Source organism: Cyprinus carpio, chromosome B22 (genome assembly GCF_018340385.1).
Source record: "Cyprinus carpio isolate SPL01 chromosome B22, ASM1834038v1, whole genome shotgun sequence".
Taxonomy (NCBI): Eukaryota; Metazoa; Chordata; class Actinopteri; order Cypriniformes; family Cyprinidae; genus Cyprinus; species Cyprinus carpio.
Window position 1 is genome coordinate 6569980 of NC_056618.1, and position 21276 is coordinate 6591255.

The following is a 21276-nucleotide window of genomic DNA, read 5'->3' on the forward strand; positions in this document are numbered from 1 at the left end:
ACATGGTAAATGCAACCACTTGGAGAAATCAGACTTTCAGATATCTTCAACTGTGGCTACAAATAAACAGAAATAGACTTCGACTGAATAAGCAGGCTATTTTTGTAAGCGTTTAAAGATGGGGTAAAATAGGAAATACATTTATTTCTGTGTGTGATTAATTTTGAGTCCTGATAAATTGCTTCATTATGCTCAATATCACTTATAATAGTAAAACATTGATGCTTTTTGAATTTGAATATTTAACAAAAGCATGCAAACAAAAGGCAGCTGTTATCATGTTCGCTTTGTGATCGCTAGCTAGTTCCAGTGGACTTATTTCTCTTAGTTTTCTAATAACTTCTCGCCGTTGGTGTGAAATGATGGGGTTGCATGACGTTGTTCCGTAGAAATAGGAGCACAGAGGATACAGTATGCACAGTGCTGCACTCTGCACTCACACGCTTGGACCATAACAACCGTGTGTTAGGATGTTGTTTGTTGACTGCAGTTCAGAATTTAACACCTCTCCATCCCCCTTCCTCAAGCTGACCACAAAACTTGGAGGGGGGGACCTGGGATATTAACACACCTACCTCGCATACTGGATTATGGACTTTCTGACCAACGGACCTTGGCATATTGCAGGTCGGAGGCCAAACAAACTCCACCACAATCGCACTTAACAACCGCGCACCACAGGGCTGTGTCATGAGCCCAAGCCTTACTCACTTGCACACCAGACTGCAAGCCTGTGCATGGATCCAACTCGATCATTAAGTTTACAGATGACACCTGGTGATTGGGCATCATCAAGTGATAGCGATCGAACTGCCCTACAGGGAAGAGGTACAGTACCTGGCAACATGGTGCGTGACATAACCGGCTCCTTAACACTAGTAAGACAAAGGAGCGCATTGTGGACTTCGGAAGAGAAAGGAAGCACGCCTGACCCCCATCCACATTAACAGGATGGTTGTTGAAGGCGTGTCTCAGCCAACTGAGTGCCTGGAACCACCATCTCAGAGGACCTGTCCTCGATTATAAACACCTCCAGCCTGGTCAGAGAAGGCTCATAGCAGCGCTGCTTCTTCCTCCAGGACACTCCAAGGAAGAACCAGCTGTTTTTAGCCATCTGAATGGGAACTTTTTTTCCTACCGGTGTCGATCGAGAGCATCCTGACCAGTTGCATCTGATCTGGTATTGGAACTGCTAAGGGTCTGCCCGCCAGGCAATGCAGAAGGGGGGTGAAAAATGCTTAGCGCATCACAGGGACCCGCTTCCTGCATTTGAGGATATCCAGAGGAAACGGCTGTCTAAGTCCCGGGCTCGCAGCATTGTCCAAGGGACTCCTCTCAACGCTGATAGCAGACTGTTTAAGCCTCCTGCCCATCCGGGCGGCGCTTCAGAAGCCTTCGGGACAAAGGACCACTGGATTCAGGACAGGCTTTCCTATATATGGCTGTCTCTCCTTGCTGAACTCTGCCCTCTGACATCCCATCAACACCCCCCACACACACCACACACAAGCTCATCACTTTTCATCACGACATTTGGACTGAGTTATTTATTTATTTACAACAAAAAACAGTAAATTGGTACTACTTGCACTACTCTCTGTTTCTCCAAGAAACGCACAGAGTAATCACCCTGCGCACCATGCAATATTTTCTATGCACTTTACTATCCATTGCACTAGATGTAAATGATGTTCCTAGTTCCTGCCTATAGTGTGTTTATACACTTTACATAATCCATCTGTATGTAGTACGTTCATGAGTACACTATCTGTAGATCATGCGGATAGTTATTTAAAATCTGTAAATTAGTACCATAATACTTATGATGTATAGTTATTGTACTGTGGAGAACCTTCTATATTCGTACTTCACTGCTATTCCGCACTTCGGTTATGATAACACTGCATTTCGTGCTTGTACCCTACATGTGCATGACACATAAAGTTGAATCTAATCTTCTAAATATAATATAATACCGTCAGTGCGGACGGAGACCGCGGCCTCAGGCTGCGGCAGACATAGCCTATTAGCTTCTCCTAGTATCCAAACGAAAGCGGGTTGTTCATACAATGCTGATTTCTCAAAAAGGGACACTGCGATCGTTGATGTGTTTTTTGAGTGTTTATCTGAGATTTTGCAGTGGGGTGAGCTGTTTGAAGTAGGACTGGGCAATATGATGATATAAATCGGATGGACAAAATTAAAAGTCTATCGCTTCATATTGTGCTCTATCGTTTATTTCGTGGTGCCGCAAAATACATTGTTCGGCATACGTTTCATTATTTGAATGATGCAGTCTTACAGCATTCAGGGGAGGAGGCAGGACACGTGAATAAAAAGCATGCGCCCCACGTTCACGTTGCTGTCGCGCGTGTTCACGAAAACGCAATGCTTGTAAGCATGGCAGTTTAAAGCAAATGATTTTAGGCAATATGAAACAAAACACAAGAGGGCTTCTATGTGCGCACTGTCTCTGTTTCTTTGTGAGCGGAGGTGCTTAGCCGGCATGAGCTCTAATAGAGCTGTAGCATTTGCCGCTTTATTGGCTTGAACGATTGGATAAATAACAATTATATGAGTTACACATGCAAGTATCCTCATGAACACTGGTCATTTAGGTCTTACGGGCATTAAACAGTTGCGAGAGGGAGCGCATATGTAACAGTATCATTGGATCCGGATCTTCGGTAAGTTAAAGGGGAAGCTGTCCAATATTTGTCCGTTATTCATGAAAATCCTTCACAATCACTGCTCTTGACTAAATCACTTTTGTAACTAGAATACAAAACAAATAATAATAAATAATGCTAATGACTATCATATATATCTATATATAACGTATATATATATATAGATATATATATATTACGGATATTATATATAACTATTATATGTAATATATTGTTGTAATATATATATGTGTGGGTGATGTATGTGTGTGTATATATATATATATATATTATATATATATATATATATATAAGTGTGTATATGTATATATAGTATAGATGTAGGATGTATGTATATTTATATGGAATGGGTGGTATATCACTTACAACAGTGAAGACAATTCATTATTACACACAATGTATTTCTGAATTTATTGTAGTTTTTGTCCTATGGCTTGTAATTAGTCTCTTGTTCTCATTTCAGATCACTGACGTGTTTATGTAATCTCCAGAGCGCTTGAGTTTTATTTTTGTTGTATAATTGTTTTATTGCTTATTTTCTTGCATTAGGTTGAATATTGACATTGGTGACAAGGATTAATAAACAATCCCTTTTTAGAAAAGCTGGAGATTTGTCACTCACGACTTAAATTTATTATACTGGCATTATTGCACATAATCACAATTCACAATATTAACTGAAGCCAAAACGTCTTGTAATCAACAAACACAGATTAAAATTTGTGAAACGGGGTTTTCCCTTTTTTTAATTTATTTTTATTTTTCTTTTTGCACTTTTGCTTTTACAAATGTAATGAAAGAGCCTGGAAAATATATCCTAAGTACATGTTTTCACAATGTTGCTCTTTAAAAGTAAAAGAAGTAAAAGTCAACAAAAACATAGATAATACTTAAGTAAAAAAATTCACTAAACATTTTTTTTTTTTTTTTTGTTTTTTTTTATTTATAAGTATTCTAATTTGTTGAGATAGTTGAATTGGTTGGGTTTTTTGTTTAAATGTGATCCACAAATCATCACAATTAAAACTAAGACCAAAGACTTAAAACTACTTCAGTCTGTGTACATTGAATTTATTTAATACACACGTTTCACAATTTGAGTGGAATTACTTAAATCGAACTTTTCCACAAACATCTAATTTGAAGGATGCAGACCTGTAAGTCGTTAAATGTACTTACACCATCAGCTTTTATGATGCGAGAATTAACATAAGCACAACTCCACTATGAACATCTTTGTAATTTTGTCATCAACCTTTTTAAACTGAATGAAGTTGTGATTTTAGGTTTCAGTGGGTGTTGTGGTAAGGAACTGGAAAAGCAAGCAGGAATATGGCTATTTTTAAAGAAAGCAGGTTGCCATCTGCTGTTAAAACTACTAAGAGGGAAAAATCAGGAAAATTTGGGGAAAAAATTCAAGAGAGGATGAGATCTCACTTTGTTAACAAATCTCAGAAACGATGCAGAATCATTTCTCGGATTTACTATGCCATCAATTTATTGTCCCAAACCCTACTAATGATTTGAGGACTTACATATAGGAGGCATTTAGTGAAATTATTAATGCCACTTACCCTCTCCAGACTCCCACAATAATAACCACACCACGAGCCCGAGTTGTCCCACTTTACACCAAGGTATTTGGCGGCCAAAAAAACCTAGCCATTGGCCCAGAAAGAGACAGGTTGGGCCTGACTCAACACTGAAGTGACATTGGAAAACATAACTAATAACTTTTGTTATAGCAAATGTCTTTCCCTTTACATTTTTAATCATTCATTGATTCATTTATTGTGATTTGCTTAAAATGCTACTTCTTTACTCTCCTTTCCAGACCACGATGGAAGAGAATAAGGAAGGTAAAGAAACTGAATGAAGGGGAAGAAAAATAATCAATGTCCCTAAGTTGTGCTCACAGCAAGCGGGAAAAGAGAATTTGTTACGGAAAAAGAAGAGCCAACAAAATCTTCACTGCTCCCTCAGTGGTGGAAAATCATTCCCATACAAAGCAGTCTTGAAGGTCACTTGAGAATCCACACTGGTAGAGAGTCCACAGCGCATGTGATCAGAATGGCGGCAAGGAGATTCACGCACTAAAAGGGACTTTTAATGAAACACAGGAAACATCCACAAGGAGAGAAGCCACACACATGTGGTCTGTTGACGCAGTTTCACCACTAAAAAAGAATCCTTAAGTATCACATTTGTAATCCCACAAGGAGACAAAGCCCACAAACACATGTGATCAATGTGAGAAAATTTTTTGCAACCTAAGGAAGTCCTGGTAATGAACACATGAATCCATACTGGAGAGATAGCTACAAGCTCACACACAATTTGACAGTGCGGGAAGAGTATTCACACACAAAATAACCCTTAAGAAACACATAAAAATCCACCACTGGAAAGAAGCCACACACATGTGGATCAGTGTGGGAAGAGTTTCACACAGCGAAAGAAAACGCTTAAGGATCACCTGAGAATCCACACTGGAGAGCCCGCTTCACACATGTGTGTCAACAATGCGGGGAAGAGTTTTGTAACACATCAGGGCAGAGTCAGTCAGTCTTAATAAACATGTCTGGCGTTTCTCATATGTGGAGGTCCTCAAAAGATCCTTTAACTGTGATCAGTGTGGTAAAAAGTTTAGTTGGGCACAATCCCTGAAGGAGCACATGATCATTCATACACAGGGGAGAAGCCTCATGTGTGTTCTTTGATGGCGGAAAGAGTTTTTCACGACTGTATACTTTAAAAATACAGCCAAAACGACACAGTAGTGTGAAGAGTCATATGTGCTCTGATTGTGGGAAGTCCACTTTACAGATGGTCAAAATGAAGCTGCACCAAAGAAATTCACACTGGAGAAAAAACCGTTACAAGTGTTCACAGTGTGACAGTAGATTCAGTCGGTAGAGTCTCTGAAAACACATGAGACGATCCACACCGGAGTGAAGCTGCACATGTGTGGTGCCAGTGCGGGAAGAGTTTCATTTTCACACTAATAGGAAACCTTGGGTGAACACCTGAAAATCCACTTGGAGAGAAGCCGCACCGCACGTGATCAGTGCGGAAAGAGATTCACACACACACAGGAACTCTTAAAAAACACATAAAAAAATCCACACTGAGATAGGCTGCACACATGCGGGGATCAGTGTGGGAAGAGTTTTCCAGTCAAAGAAAAGCCGAGAAGCCACACATGAATAGCCACACTGGAGAGACACCGCATCAATACGTGTATCAGTGTGGGAAGAGATACACACTAATAGGAACCCTTAATGAACACATGAGTAATCCCACTCTGGAGAGAAGCCACACACATGTGAGTCAGTGTGGAAAGAGATTCACACACAAAGACTCTTAAGAAACGACACTAAAAATCCACAGTGGAGAGAAGCCGCAGACACATGTGATCATGTTTAAGCTTCTTCTTCAACATCAAAGAGCAGAAAGGAAACCTTCAGTTACACATGAATATCGCACCCTGGAGAGAGAGGAAAAAGACGCACCGCGCCCAAATGATCAGTTTTGAAGAGATGAATACCCACAAAGAAACAAGGTGGAAGTAGAGTTATGATACTCTTTAAAAGAAATCAAAAAAGAAATCCTTAACTGTGAGGAAGGGAGACCGCACACCCCCCGCCCGACACCCACAGCCTCCTGCCAGTCCAAGTTGTGTGAATATTTTCACACAAAAATATAAATTTTTGCGTGTTACTATAGGCAGACGAGCCTAGGAAAAGAAATCCTACAGAGTGGAGGGATAGAGAAAGCCCGCAGATGCCGCACCTTGATCCAGTGGGGGAAAGACGTTTCCCACAGTAAAAGGAAAAAAAATCTTAAGTACACGGTACCTGAATAGACCACACTCGGACAGTGCAAAGACCACGCCACAAAATGTGTTTCACGCTGCAGCAAAGGCCGGAATAGAGCACAGATCCGAGCACCTTGCTCATGAATAGTCCAGTGGAGAGAAGCAAGCCAGCAAGGACTCATTGTGATCAGGTGACACATGAGTATTCACACTGAGACGAGAAGACACACAGTGGATAAGATGTTGGTGAATTTCTTCCATGTAGGATAAGAGACACGTGTTGATTTACATGGGCCTTGGTATGGCTGGCTACACACGACTGCAATTGCTTTATAAAGAAGGTACCAAAACAGGAACGACCACATACCACACAAGTGTGGAAAGCCCAGCCATCAACTAGTGGAAAAGGAAACAATAACAACTAAACTTTACCATAAAGCTCGAGCGATTTCAACAAAAAACTAATTTAAGGCTACCAGAAGACATTCACACATCCGGAGAGGGGATAAGAAAGCCCTAGTCTGAAAAAGTAACTGCCAACACCAACCTGAGGCCATTGAACACACATGATCAACGCGACTCCCGTCTGATCAGGACAATCCCGTACGCTGAACCCACATAGCCAGATGATAAAACACATTGGACCGAATGCAGTTAGGGTATCTGGTAAGTTTTCGAGTTCAATACAGTTCGAGTTAAAGATGTTTGCCATCAAGACCATCAGTTTTCAGTATTGTTGATTGAGAATGAGATTGAAATTAATCAAAAGTTTGTTCCTTCAAAAAGGTATGATATTTATGTCACATGTTGTTTTTTCATTACAGAATGTTCTTGGCTCCACATTTACCTTTGTTGCAAATGCTGTATATACCTTTATCAAACTAACTGGTTTCTTCTTCGTTTCTCTCCTTCACCTTACACATATGTATATGCCATAATATGTTCTGCATATACCATATAGAATGAGTATATCCACATTTGTGCAATCATTTAGTATATCACTCAGAGAAATACCATAGAAATGACAAACTGGGTTACTACTGCAAGAGTAGTCAATTTGCTTTCTTGAATACCAGTAAAGAAATTAAAAAGAAGATATGACAAACAATGGTAGTGACCTTTACTCCAGAATTTGCACTCTTGGGTCCCACCCATAAAATTAGTGGATGGGGACAAAACTCTTGCAAGTATTGTACACTTTCGCATGACAACACTCTAAACATTAGGCCAGGCATTTCCAGTATGCTGCAGCACCGGGGAGCAGTTTATGATTTAGAGTGAAGGAATGATAATAAGTATAAAGAGGGAAAGAAGATGTATTGCATAGGAAACAATTGTAGAAGGAAAAAAACTAATTTTTTGATTTTTTTTCCCCCAATGTGAAGCTTCTTTGACACTTTTGGCATTCACTATAAAATTCTAAGGGTAGATTTCTTGCCAAAACTCTCTGGCAAGTGAGTGTAACATTTCGCCAGGGGAAACACAAAACACATGGGTTCGTGCAAGCAAAACGTTTACTTAAATGCTCTCCTCTGGTGTGGATTAATGGGACCTTTTGAGAGAAGGCAATATACATTGTGATCAGTGCGGGAAAAGTTTTTAACATTAAAAGGAAACCTTAGATGCACATGACATATCCACACTGTAGAGAATCCACACGTAGTTTCTTCATAATGTGGAAAACATTTGTACATGGCTGCACGCTTTAAAGGTCACCCAGAAGACACATACCAGTGTGAAAGCAGTGTGAAAAAACATTTGCTACAGCGGACAAAATTTTAATGTCTCCAGAGAATTCACACTCTGGAGAAAGCCTTTTAGTGTCTGACACAATGATAAGCGTACATGTTGAAACCAAATTAGAGATGATCCACATTGGAGATCATTTGTAGCCTGTAGGTATCACTAAGTGTATGTGCCATTAAGTATAGTTCTTGTTCAGATACAACATTTCAGGTTAAAATGTGCATCAAGACCATCAGTTTCAAGTGTTGAGATTGAAAGTAATTCAATTTTGGTTCCTTCAAACAAGTATGATACTTTAAGTGTCACATGTTGTTTGTTCATGTACAGAATGTTCTTGGCTCCACATTTTCCTTGTGGGCAAATGTCAGATAAACGATCAAACTAACTGGTGTCTTCTTTGTTTCTCTCCTTCACGTTTTATTGTACACGGTTTGTAAGTCAATAAAGATATCTCTTATTTGTGTGCATTTTTTTACCATTGATACCATTTATTGACAAAATTGGTAACTAGTTTTACCACCAGCTTTTCGTGATGGGGACGAAAGAAAAAAAAGAAGGTGAAGGGAAAAACTAGTTTTTTTGCTTTGCCCCAATGAAGCTTGCACTTTTGGGGTCCTCACTATAAAATTAGTGTTCCCTTGGAAAACTCTTTGCAGAGTGATTGTACGGTTTCTCAGGGAACACAAAACTTTTTGCAAGCAAACTTTCAAATGCTCTCTCTGTGTGTGTGTACAGTGGACCTTGAACCCACTATAATGAAAAATGTCTTGTGTGTGCTATATATATATATATATATATATATAATATATATATATATATATATATATATATATATATATAGCTGATATATAGTTTTAATACGAGATAGTATATCACATAATAGGGCTCAAAATCATAAAAGGAAAAACCAGTTTGTGTAGGTTTTTGATCAATCTACTTTTTCCCACTTTTTTATGTAATTTCCTAGTGAAAAATTTGTATTGTAGTGTGATGGAAATTGCTGTATTTTTCTTTATTTTCTATTATTGTTTATACTCTACACTACAAAAAAAAAAAAAAAAATATATATAGATAACAAACCACACACCTCACATTCAATCAATCAATTAAATATACTCAATTCACAATACAAAATAATATAGAAATGAAACCTTGATATATTTTAGAGTAGTCAATGGTGCTGCTTGAATAGCACGTAGAGATTTTTCAAAGTGAGATGACATACAGCCAATATGTGACCCATACTCAGAATTTGTGCTCTGCATTTAACCCATCCAAAGTGGACACACAACAGTGAACCTACACACACACACCACACACAACACGTGAACACACAACCCGGAGCAGTGGGAGATGCCATTTACAGTAAGATTGCTGCAGCACCCGGGGAGCAGTTGCGGGTTTGGTGCCTTGCTCAAGAGCACCTCAGTCATGGTATTGTGGGTGGAGAGAAGCGCTGTACATTCACTCCCCCCCTCCCACAATTCCTGCTGCCCGAAACGCGAACACACAGTCTTTGAATTGTGAGTCCTGACTCGTCTAATTCATTAGGCCATGGCTTCCCAGATTTCCTAGATTTACTGTCCTCTGAAAATAACTTAACATACAGCTAGTTTTGACAAAATCGCTGGGCCAACAAAAGTGCAATACAACCTAAGTGAACATGTCAAAACTGTGTCCCAAGTGGTCAATATTTTTGGTGTGAGCATCATGTTATCTAGCTACTCCCTTAACCTCCCTGGCGCATGGGTAATTCACCAGCAGGCTGGCACAGGTGGTTTGTGGGGATCCTCTTCCACTCCTCCAGAATGACATCACAAAGCTACTGGAAGTTAGACACATGGTGGCTTCTCCACCTTCTGCTCATAGGGTTCAGGTCTTAGAGACAATACTTGGCCAAGCCATCACCTTGCAGCTTCCTCAGCAAGGCAGGTTGTCATCTTGGCGGTGTTTGGGGTCATCACAACTGCCATTCTGCCCCAGTTTTCTGAGGGTAGAGCCATCAATCTTCTGTTGCAGAATGTCACAGTACATGTCGGAAATCCATGTTTCCCTCAATGAACGCAGCTCCCCAGCTCCCCAGACCATGATGCTACCACCGACGTTTGACTGTAGTCAAGACAATTTTCTTGGTACTTCCACACCAGGGTGTCACCACACAGGCTGGACACCATCTGAGCCAAACAAGTGTTTATCTTAGTCTAATCAGACCACAGAACATGGTTCCAGTAATTCTTGCTCTGTGGACAAGTTTGTCTTCTGCATCTGTTTTCCTGGCTTTCTTATGAGCCACTTCAGAAGAGGCTTCCTTCTGGGATGACTGCCATGCAAACTGACTTGTTGCAGTGTGTGGCCTATGTTTTTGAAGCGAGCTTCTGCACTTGATGCACAGCACGAGGACTCGACTTCTTTGAGCATCGACCCTGTATGACCCTGGCCACTGTACTGCTATTCAGTTTCAGGGTGTTACCGATCTTCTTATAGCCTAGGCCATCCTTGTGGATAGCAACAATTCTAATTTTTAAATCCTCAGAGGGTTTTTCTTTGCCCATGAGGTTCCATGTTGAACGTCCAGTGGTCCGTATGAGAGAATTGTACTCGCAAAGCACCAAATCTTAACTGCTCTAATACAAGATAATCAAAATGGTTGCTGAAATGTGAGGGGTGTACTCTAACCCTAACTTTTGTGAGAAACTGTATGTGTATAAATATATATATTCTTGGTTATTGGTCTTGTGTTAATTTTACATGTGGATATTACCCCGTCATTCTAGCTTGTATTCTGCTGATTGTTTTTTAAAGCCCAATTCTGTACATTCCTCATCTTTGTGCGATTAGTATAAAACCCACGCATGACAGAACACCAAACCCAACACCGTTTTAATTATTTTATGTTTTTTTGTGTATTTTTTTGTTTTGTTTCCCCACATGGACCATTCGACCTGCCAGCTGGCAAACTCCCATGAGCTCAAGCAGGTATTGTTTCTCCCTCGAGGACCACAAAATGGATTTTTTAGCCTTTTGTACCTTACAGGTACAAGCCTTTTGTACACACACGCCTGACTGTGTACGTTTTTTATATGTCGCACTGAACACCATGATGGAATCTGTCTGGGATGGTCCTTCGAGTGAGTTTTGCCATGTTTTGTGTGTGGGTGTGGTGTTTGAGTTGGTGAGTGATTGCTAGTGATCTCTACTGACTCCACCCAGCCCTGTGTCTCCTGAGTTTCTTGTGTTTTCCTAAGTGTCTTGAATCTCATGTGTCTCTGGCTGATCCCATCCAGGGGTGTGATTTCCCCAAAAGCTACTATGGTCACAAGTAGTGTTAGGGGGTAATGCATTGCAAGTAACATGAGTTACATATCAGATTACTTTTTGTTTCAAGTAACTAGTATAAGTAACACCGTTACTTTTTCAAATAAGTACTTTAGAGAAAGAGGGAGTAAGTGAAGAGGCGTTGTGTGCTCTCCTGTTCCAATGTTGAGAGAAAGAGGGAGTAAGTGAAGAGGCGTTGTGTGCGCTGTTTACACACTGTAGTTCTGGACTTTTTTTAAGGTCCTTGCACACTGAAATTTTTTGTGTTTTTTCGTATTCGTAAAAATTGGTCATGCACAGACCATCACAGTGGCTCAGAACTGCTAAAATACATCTCAAAAAATGCTTGCTACGGAATTAAAAAAAAAAAAAAAATATGAAGGACGAAAGTTTCTGAGGCAGTGTGAAAATGTGATTGACACAGTGTCATATTTATGTTTTAAGTGAAGTTTTCAGACAAGAATGTTAGACTCTTGGTGTAAGAACCTAAATGGAACAAGCATTTACTCATTTCACTTGCAGAAAAACAGATTTCGTTTTCCTCAAAATTATTAAAAACACTGAAATTAAAACTCAGAATATGACACAGACCTGCAGTAATTAAAGGTTAAATAAGACTGTAGGGTCAAAAATTATCAAAGACTTCTGTTTTCCTGTCCCAAACTATCTTGAGTAACAAAAGGGCCATTTGGCATTCCTGAAGGCACAGAATTGCTGATATCGATCAAGGCCTGTAGGCCGGACCAACATGTTTATACATCGGGGTCTGCTAATTGTCACATGGTCACACCTTTTGCACAGTGGGTGAAGGCTGTAGTCCTGCTGATTGGTCAGTTTGAATGTCTCACATTTGGGTTTCAGTCACATGGTCAAGGAAGGATAAAAGAAGACTGTAATGTTGCTCTGGCTCTTTCTCTCTGCTTTCTCTTTTCTTTGCTGGAGCTCTCTTCTCAGGGCTCTGCCCTCTGCCCTCTGCCCTCTCTCCCCTCTCTTTTTCTCCCTCTCTCCATCTTCCCACTCTCCATCTTTCTCTCTCAGGGGTCAAGATTTTTACATACTGTTTAGGTACACTTAACTATATGTTTTATACTACCCTTCATCTATTTTGTACACCCAATTCAAGTGTAACCATAACACAAAATATTGTTATTAAACCATTCAATTATTAATTATGTGCTAACTAATCTTGATTCAATATTACTTTGAAGTGCTACCTATTGCAATACAATATAGATCACTTATCCTAGCACGCTCTCCCACATATTTAGCTATTGTAACTGCGCTATATTTCCGTCGTTGGTATAAGTGGCATGGTGGTAACAACTAGAAATGTACTTATAACCACTGTCTTTGATGCCGTGCTGATATCATTTCTTTAGTCCTTCGGCAATCCTACAGCCTGAACCACTGTAGGGAAACCACCCTTACAAGACAAATATCCTTTATGTATTTCATTGCATTTTATAACCACTGTCTTTGATGCTGACCATAATAAATAAATAAATATTGCTGAAGAGAGCTGAATTTTCTTCAACTGCATTGTACTCTTTATACAATCCAGACTGGCAGCACAGCTGAAAGGTTTGTTTGAGCTGCGTCCTCTACAGTACAGATGTGAATTTACATTTACTTCAGCCATGAGGCTTCTACATTTGTGTGAAAAGGTACGATGGCTGAGAGACCTCAACGCGCTGCAACTTAAGAAAACATGCAAATTGAAAAAACACCAGCAAATGAAGAAAACATCTTCATCAGTTTGACAACACAAGTGTTGCAAATCCTCACAACACATGCAAATTAAGAAACGCACTGCAAATCCTCAAAACACATGCTGTGGTGTCCTGTTATTCAGTGTAATACTTACTGAGACCACTAGGGGGAAGTAGCATTTAAGAGGGAGATACAAGGAGGAGAGAAGAGTAGTAAAAGAAGAGAGAGTGAGCACAAGTTGTGTGTGTGTGTTAATAGTGAGAAATAAAGAAGTATGTACCCCTCCATAGAGACTGCTGTGCCTGGCTTCGTTTTGATAACTAGAATACACACCCACTGCAACTTAAGAAACAATTATATAAGCATTGCAAATTTACGTTCATTAACCTTGAAATTTATATTTAGTTGAGGATATTAAAGTTAGCCCTCTACATTTAGTAACATTTAACAGTTACATCGTGTAATTATTCAGCTTATTTAGGCTAATAATGTCCAAAAGATAAAGGAATCATGCAATCAGGGTGTTTTAAAAAACAAAAAAAACCTCACCTTTCAGTTCACCAACAACTCCACTGACCATTATCCACTGCACAAAAAGCAACATCCCCGCTGGGCCCACACTTTTTTGGTCCCCCATTGAAACATTTCCATTTGTGGTCAGTGCTATTTGCAGCGCGTTTGTTAATTTGCAATGTGTTTGTGATGATTTGCAGCACTTTCTTAATTTGCATGTCCTGTGAGGATTTGCAGTGTTTCTTAATTTGCATGTGTTGTCGTGAGGATTTTGCAGCGCGTTTGTTAATTTGCATGTGTTCCTGAGGATTTGCAGCGCGTTTGTTAATTTGTATGTGGTTGTTGAGGGATTTGCAACACCTTGTGTTGTCAAACTGATGAAGATGTTTTCTTAATTTGCTGGTTTTTTTTTCAATTTGCCATGTGTTCTACTTAAGTTTGCAGCTCATTGAGCTCTCCATCCTCGGTCCCACCGTAGAAAGGGCTTTTTACATATGCCAAAAGCCGAAATTATTATTATTATTCGTAAAACACACAGCAGCTCCAAAGTAATGTAAAGTACTGTTTTTTTTTTTTTTAAATAAAAAGTAAACTAAGTAATGCAATTAGATACTTTTTTTTTAGGGAGCAAGGTAAAGGCAAGTTTATTTATATAAGCACATTTCATACACAATGGTAATTCAAAGTGCTTTACCTCTGAAAGAAAGTAAACCAATCATTAAAAAAATAATAACCACAACAATAAAATCAAAGGACTTTAACAAACGGTTAGTGATGTGCTCTTAACCCCCCACAGCAAAACATTCTCAGCTCTTTTTCAAAAACCTTCCCCACAAGTGCAAAATCCTTCCAAAATACCTAACTATTCCACAACTTCACCCCCTACATACTTTGACCATCATAAACCATAAAAATAGAACTCAGAGGTCCTACTTTCAAACTGATTAACCAACAAACTTCTTTCTTTTCCCCCACTATTCTCTTTACATTCACAGTATGTCTTTACATAAAAAGAAGTAAAATAGTCCTAAAACAAATAATCACAAAAATAAAACTAAGGACCCTTTAAAACTTTTAAATAATTTCCAAATTTATTGACGATTAATTTAACCTCTCACTTAAAAATAGAAAATGATTATACATAAAAAACATTGCAATCAGTTTGGATGTACATAGCCCAGTGCTCATACCCCATAAACAATGCACAGCTAAACAGATGAGTTTTGAGTATGGATTTAATGTGGCTAGTGTTTTAGCACCTCTGCTATCTTTCTGAAAGCTCATCCCCTTGTTTTTGTGTATCCACCCTTGGTATTTCCTGACCTGACTCACTCCTAATAATTTGAGTGGTCTGTTTATATTCAGTGAGTGGTCAGGCTTTAATAATGCCAAGTGAGCATATCTTTGATTGTATTTAGGAACTTGGCCTTGAGACCCTTCATCTTTGTTTCCAAATGCAATGACTTCACAGTTTTCCCCCCCTCCCCTCCTTGTTTAACCTGAATAAAGTTCTGGCACTAACCCCACTGTTAATTTCATCAATGCCTTGGCAGAGGGAGTCAATGGAGCGGTCAATAGTCATTTGGAGTAATCTGGGTATCATCAGCATAGATATGTGATAGGCAATTTGGTTCTTTCCCTCATTTTTGACTTAGTGGGAGCATATACCACCCAGGCTAAACAAGAGCAGTGCAAGAACTGAACTTTGTGGGGCTCCACATGTCATGGACGTCCACAATTAGACTGATGCTCTCCTCATACCACATAACTAACCTGCTCCCTTCTTAGTATGACCTGAAACATTTGAGTACAATCCCACAAAGCCTGACCCCAAGTTTACCAGTTTCTCTAGAAGGTTATACATGATCGACAGTGTCATACACGCAGCACTTGAGTATCAGAATTAAAGCATTTTAAACATTTCTAGAAATGTCTAAGTTCAAAATAAACTCTTTGAACCACTCCACTGTGAACACACGGAGCTGTATGAACCCACTGCAAGCTGTAAAGTGAACAGTAAACTGGTTTTGCGAAAGAACACCCATATATTTGCGAGAGAAGGAAAAAATATTTTTTCCTCCCCCCTAACTACCTTCTTCCACTCACCCCAATTTTTTTCCATTACCATGCCCCTTTAAGGGGCTCCTTATAAAAGCAGAGATAAAATATGCAAATTAATATTCAGATTACTTTATCTAGCTAATTTGTTTAGTATTTGGTCTCCCTCAGCAGATCCTGTGGAAGGTTGAACTTCCTCAGTTGGCGAAGGGAAGTACAGGCTCTGATTGGGCCTTTATGACAATGGACTCAATGTGACAATAAGCTTGCCAGCATCAATTACACCAAGGTGCCAAGCACTCCAGCGGCAAAGTTGGAGGCGCTAAGCCTGGCATGGAGCATCCACCCAAATGCCACAACATGAGCAATAAAAGCACTATTTTAGGGATGACTCCTGTACAGACCCGAAGTCCCAAAAGAGTTGGGACACTTGTACAAATTGCAGTCAAAAATGGACTAGAATAAGTTTTACACAACTCCATAAAACTTATATTTAACTACACAATAGAAATATAGATAACATAATCAAACTGTTGCAAAGTTTCGGACATTTTGAACATGTCATAGCCCATAAAATATTGGCTAGATTTGGACTTTCCATGATGAGCTACACATTCAAAAAAAGTTGGGACCTCGGTGGCAATAATAGGCCCAGACCCATTTACCATGGTACCTATCAGCTCGAATCAGCTGGAGGGACCAATTTGCAACGTTATTATGTCAAATTGGCATTATAGAAATTGGGTACAAAAAGAGCCTCTCAAGAGTGGCAGTGTCTCTCAGAATCAAGATGGGCATCTTCTCACCAATTCCTCCAATGCTAGCGCGGCGAAAACTATGTGGGAAAAAAAACAGATGCTCAGAAACAGGAAATTTCTCGAGCAGAAACATCATTGCAAAAGACGTTTTGGTAAGTTATCTAATAGCTACAGTGCATAATACTACATCCAAAAGATTCAGACAACCAAGCAAAATCTGGATACAATCTCTGTGACGTCAAGGTCGTCAAATGTGGCACAGCAAACCCAACGAAACCATACTGGATGCCTGGTGATCTTCAGGCCCTTAGATGCACTAGCATCACATCCAGTAATGCTCCTGTAATGGAAATCACCAACATGAGGCTCAGAACTACTTCCAGAAAACATTTTTGTCCCGTTGAACCAACATCCACCTGTTGCCATTTCGCCGTTGCCGGGCTAAAAACCTCTAATGGTCAAAAAAAAGAAAGCCCTATCTAAACCATGATCCAGAAGCGTCAGCGTCATTGTTTCTCTGCTGGCCCAAGCCTCATTTACAATTGGACCTGCTGGCAAAGTGGACAACACTGGTTCTGTGTTCAGAAAACGAATCAAACATTTTTGAAGTTCTTCTTTTGGAAAACTGGGACGCCATGGTCCTCCTGGACTAAAGAGGTCGAACAAGGACAACCCCAAGTTGTCTATCAGCGCTCCGATTCAGACAAGCCTCCCTCTTTGGTGGTATGTGTTTCATGCTTAGCGTGTGCAACGGGCAGCTTCACACCTCTGGCCAAGGCACCATCAATTGCTGACAGCTCTCAATCCCCCCATTTCAAGACCCCCATCTGCTCCCATCCATACTTCGTCTCTTTCCGGGAAGACCTTTGCATTTTCCCACACTGACAATCCAGCCCACCATACTGCAATCCATTCCACCATCATGGCTGCGTACTAAGCCGGATCCGTGGTCCTGAAATGGCACCTCGCTGCAGTCCAGATCTTTCCCCATAAGCGAACCCATTGGCGCATCATCAAACCAGGCAGCATGCGCCCCAAGAAGCCCTAAGACATTTCAGCAACTAAAGCCTGTATTAGACCAAGATTGGTACCACCATTCCTATTCCTCACATTAGAGGCAACACTTGTCTCCTCAGTCCCCCATACACCGTTTTGCCTACTTGTTATCCAAAGAAGAGGGGATTCCACACAGTGGTAACATGGCCTTGTGTCCCAATTTTAACTTGAGATTTTTTTGTATAGCCAGGCCACATTTACATCAAACTTAATTTTTTCCCTTAAAATTATACATTTTCCCAGTTTAAACATTTGATATGTCATCTATATTTGTATTCTGAATAAAATATTGAAATTTGAAACTTGCATTCTGTTTTTTATTCACAATTTTGTACAGTGTCCCAACTTTTTTGGAATCGGGTTTGTAATTGAAATGGTTGAAAAATCATAAATACAACCTCTAGTAGCATGCTTTATTGGCTTATCAAGTGTGACCAATAGGTGGCGCTGTTATCAATGTCGATGTGTTGTGTTCATGTGTGAGTTGACAATGCACAGAACACACAAAGTTTGGTGTCAATATGCCAAAGCATTGCAGAGATCACGGCTACAAGTGCCATTTTGGCATCATGCCTCAAATGCGTCACTGTGGTATGCTAAAACGGTTTTGTCTATCAACACAAAATCCATAACTTTTGTCAGCACAGTCTGAAGATCACCTGACTCGATGTTGGTGAAAATCGGACCAACAAAAAAGTAGGTTTTCAACATAAATCAAAATGGGGGACAGGAAGTTCAGCTTACTCTGGCATATTTGGTATCTATGTATCTGGAGGAGTTTCGAAAAAGTAGAATTTTAAAATAAATCAAAATGGCGGACAGGAGTTCAGATTTCTTACTAAAAAATGTATATGTGTGTTGTCGGCACGACCCAAAGAATATGTTGAGATCCATTACAATAGCCTAAGGCAATCAAAAGTTATTAGCATTTTGGAAATTTCATAATTAAAGGTTAATGAATGGTTTATTACTCTTTGCCAATAGGTGGTGCTGTTACCAAATTGATGTGCCATGGTCAGTGTGAGGTGACCATGACACATCTACAAAGTTTGGTGTAAATATATCAAACCCTTGCAGAGATACAGCCCTCAGATACAGTTTTGTCATCTTTCCAGCAAATTTGTTCATGCGGCTGTCGACAACCATTTCATATATACATGAAATCCACCAACTTTTTGCCAGTGGGGTCTGAAGATGATCGAGTCAAATTTGGTGAAAATCAGACTAATGATCTAAGAGGAGTTAAAAAAGTAGGCTGTCAGCATGAATCAAAATGGTGGACAGAAGGAAGTTCAGCCAATATTGCAGGTAAAGAGTGGTGTCGGTGTTCTCATCAGGATGCAAGGAATCTATCAACATCAGTGATTACAATAAGTTAATGGAAGCAAAAGTTATTAGCATTTTTCTAATTTCATCATAACTTTTGACCACATGGGTGGCGCTGCCCCAATCTTTTTGAGTACCATGAGGGTATGGTGCGAAGATTTTTGTAATTAGTTTTGTAAAGATACACACTATGCGTTAAGTAAAATACAGCATTTTAGAACATAATTCAAAATGGCCGACATCCAAAATGGCTGACATTAGAAAACTATCATGACATAGGTATCATTCAATTCGGCATGATGCACCAAATCTAACGAGACCAGTGTGATTTTGGCCAAAGCATTTAGAAGTTATGAGCAAAAAATATGCATTTTTTCATATCTCCTGACCACTAAGGGGGCACAGTGCCGAAACACTGCAGTTAGTCTCAGGTCATGCTTGTTATAACACACACCAAGTTTGGTCTCAATAGGCCAAACCATTGCGGAGATATAGCCTCACGTCCACTTTTGCATGCCTTTGGTAAAATTCGTTCAAATGCTATTCGGAAACAATATGACTAATCAACTTTTTGATTACTTCCATAACTTTTTGCCAGCGTGGTCTGAAGATGATCTGGTTCAATTTTCATGACAATCAGTTCAATGGCCTAAGATGAGTTCGAAAAAGTAGTTTTTACGAACAATTGAAAACAGCAAAAAAAAAAAACTTAAAACTTACGATTTTTTAATTTTGGTGTCTCGGCATGAGCCAAAGATTTTTTTTTTATTTTGTGGTTTATGGTTCAAAAGTTATTAGCACAAAATTTTAGTTTAGACAAGTGATGGTGCTAGAGAGTTTGAGTTTGAGAGACTCTAAATTTGCTATGGTAACTTTTCTCACTGTCCTCTATCAATGTGCCAAATTTCACAACTTTCCCGCAAGCGGTTCTACCTTCGGTGCTTGGCCCCTAATTAGAGGGCTGCACTGGGTTTAGGCTAAACCCAACAAAAATCTTGCGGGAACAGGTGGATTTACCTTTGCTCTGCGGGTGGGAATGGGCAGTTAGAAAGAGAATTCTCTGCGAGGAAGACCTGCAGTGAATGCAGTTGGATTTGGCATGTAATAGAAACTGAGTCAACACATGAAGTTGAGGAAGAAATTTAAAGCAGCTGTTTACTTGACAAAAGCAAAGCAAGGCAAGTCAAGACATCTGGAAACAAATTCTCAATTGTCACTGAAAAAAATGGGAAAGAGTTAAACTTAAGTAAGTTCGCGATAAATGTGCAAAAAGTATTCATTTACATTTACATTTACATTACATTTAGTCATTTAGCAGACACTTTTATCCAAAGCGACTTACAAATGAGGACAATGAAAGCAATCAAAAACAACAAAAGAGCAATGATATAGTAAGTGCTATAACAAGTCTCAGTTAACCTAAACACAGTATACGTAGTAAGGGCTTTTAAATAATATAATAAATAAAAAGAAACAGATATAAATAGAAAAAGAATAGAGCAAGCTGAGATGATAGAGGTCTTTTTATAATTGTATAATAAATGAAAAGAAAAAATAGATGGGATACAAAAAGATTAGAAAGGTAGTTACATTTTTTTTTTTTTATAGAATTAGAATAGTGAGGAAAAAGTTAGGGTCAAATAAGATGGAAGAGATGTGTTTTAAGCGATTCTTGAAGATCTTGCAGAACGCAGCGTTTCTAGAGGGAACATAAGTCTGAGTTACTGAATTTAGTAAAGGGGTGCAGACCAGTGTTGGTTTTGTAGGCAAACATCACTGCCTTGAAATTTTATGCGAGCAGCTATTGTAGCCGTGCCAATTGTAAATCGAGTGTCGTGTATTCTTTTCGGCTCATTAAAATGACTCTTGCTGCGGCGTTTTGGATTAATTGTAAAGGCTTGATAAACTCTGGAAGAGACCTGCCAAGAGAGCATTGCAAATAGTCCTAGCCTGGACAGACAAGATCTTGAACAAGGAGTTTGTGCAGCATGTTCGAAAGAAAGGGCCGTGATCTTCCTTAATGTTTGAATAAGCAATCTGCAGGAACGGACGTTTTTGCAAGGTGGTTCTGAGAAAGTTAGCTGATCATCAATCATAACTCGCAGGTTTCTTGCTGTTTTTGAAGGAGTTATGGTTTAGTGGCCACACTTTATGGTGAATTGTGATTAAACGATGGGGTTTGTTGCTGGACCACAAGCATTTTCTGGTCTTGGCAAGGTTTAGTTTGAAGGTGATGGTCGTCTCCAGCAAGAATGTCCTTGTTAGACAAAGTGTTGATCGAGCAGCT

General features: G+C 39.5%; 1 pseudogene; it reads right to left on the minus strand.

The window, feature by feature from the left end:
• Positions 1-943: 943 nt before the first annotated feature.
• LOC122141463 overlaps positions 944-21276 on the minus strand; it is a 45051-nt pseudogene continuing 24718 nt past the window's right edge.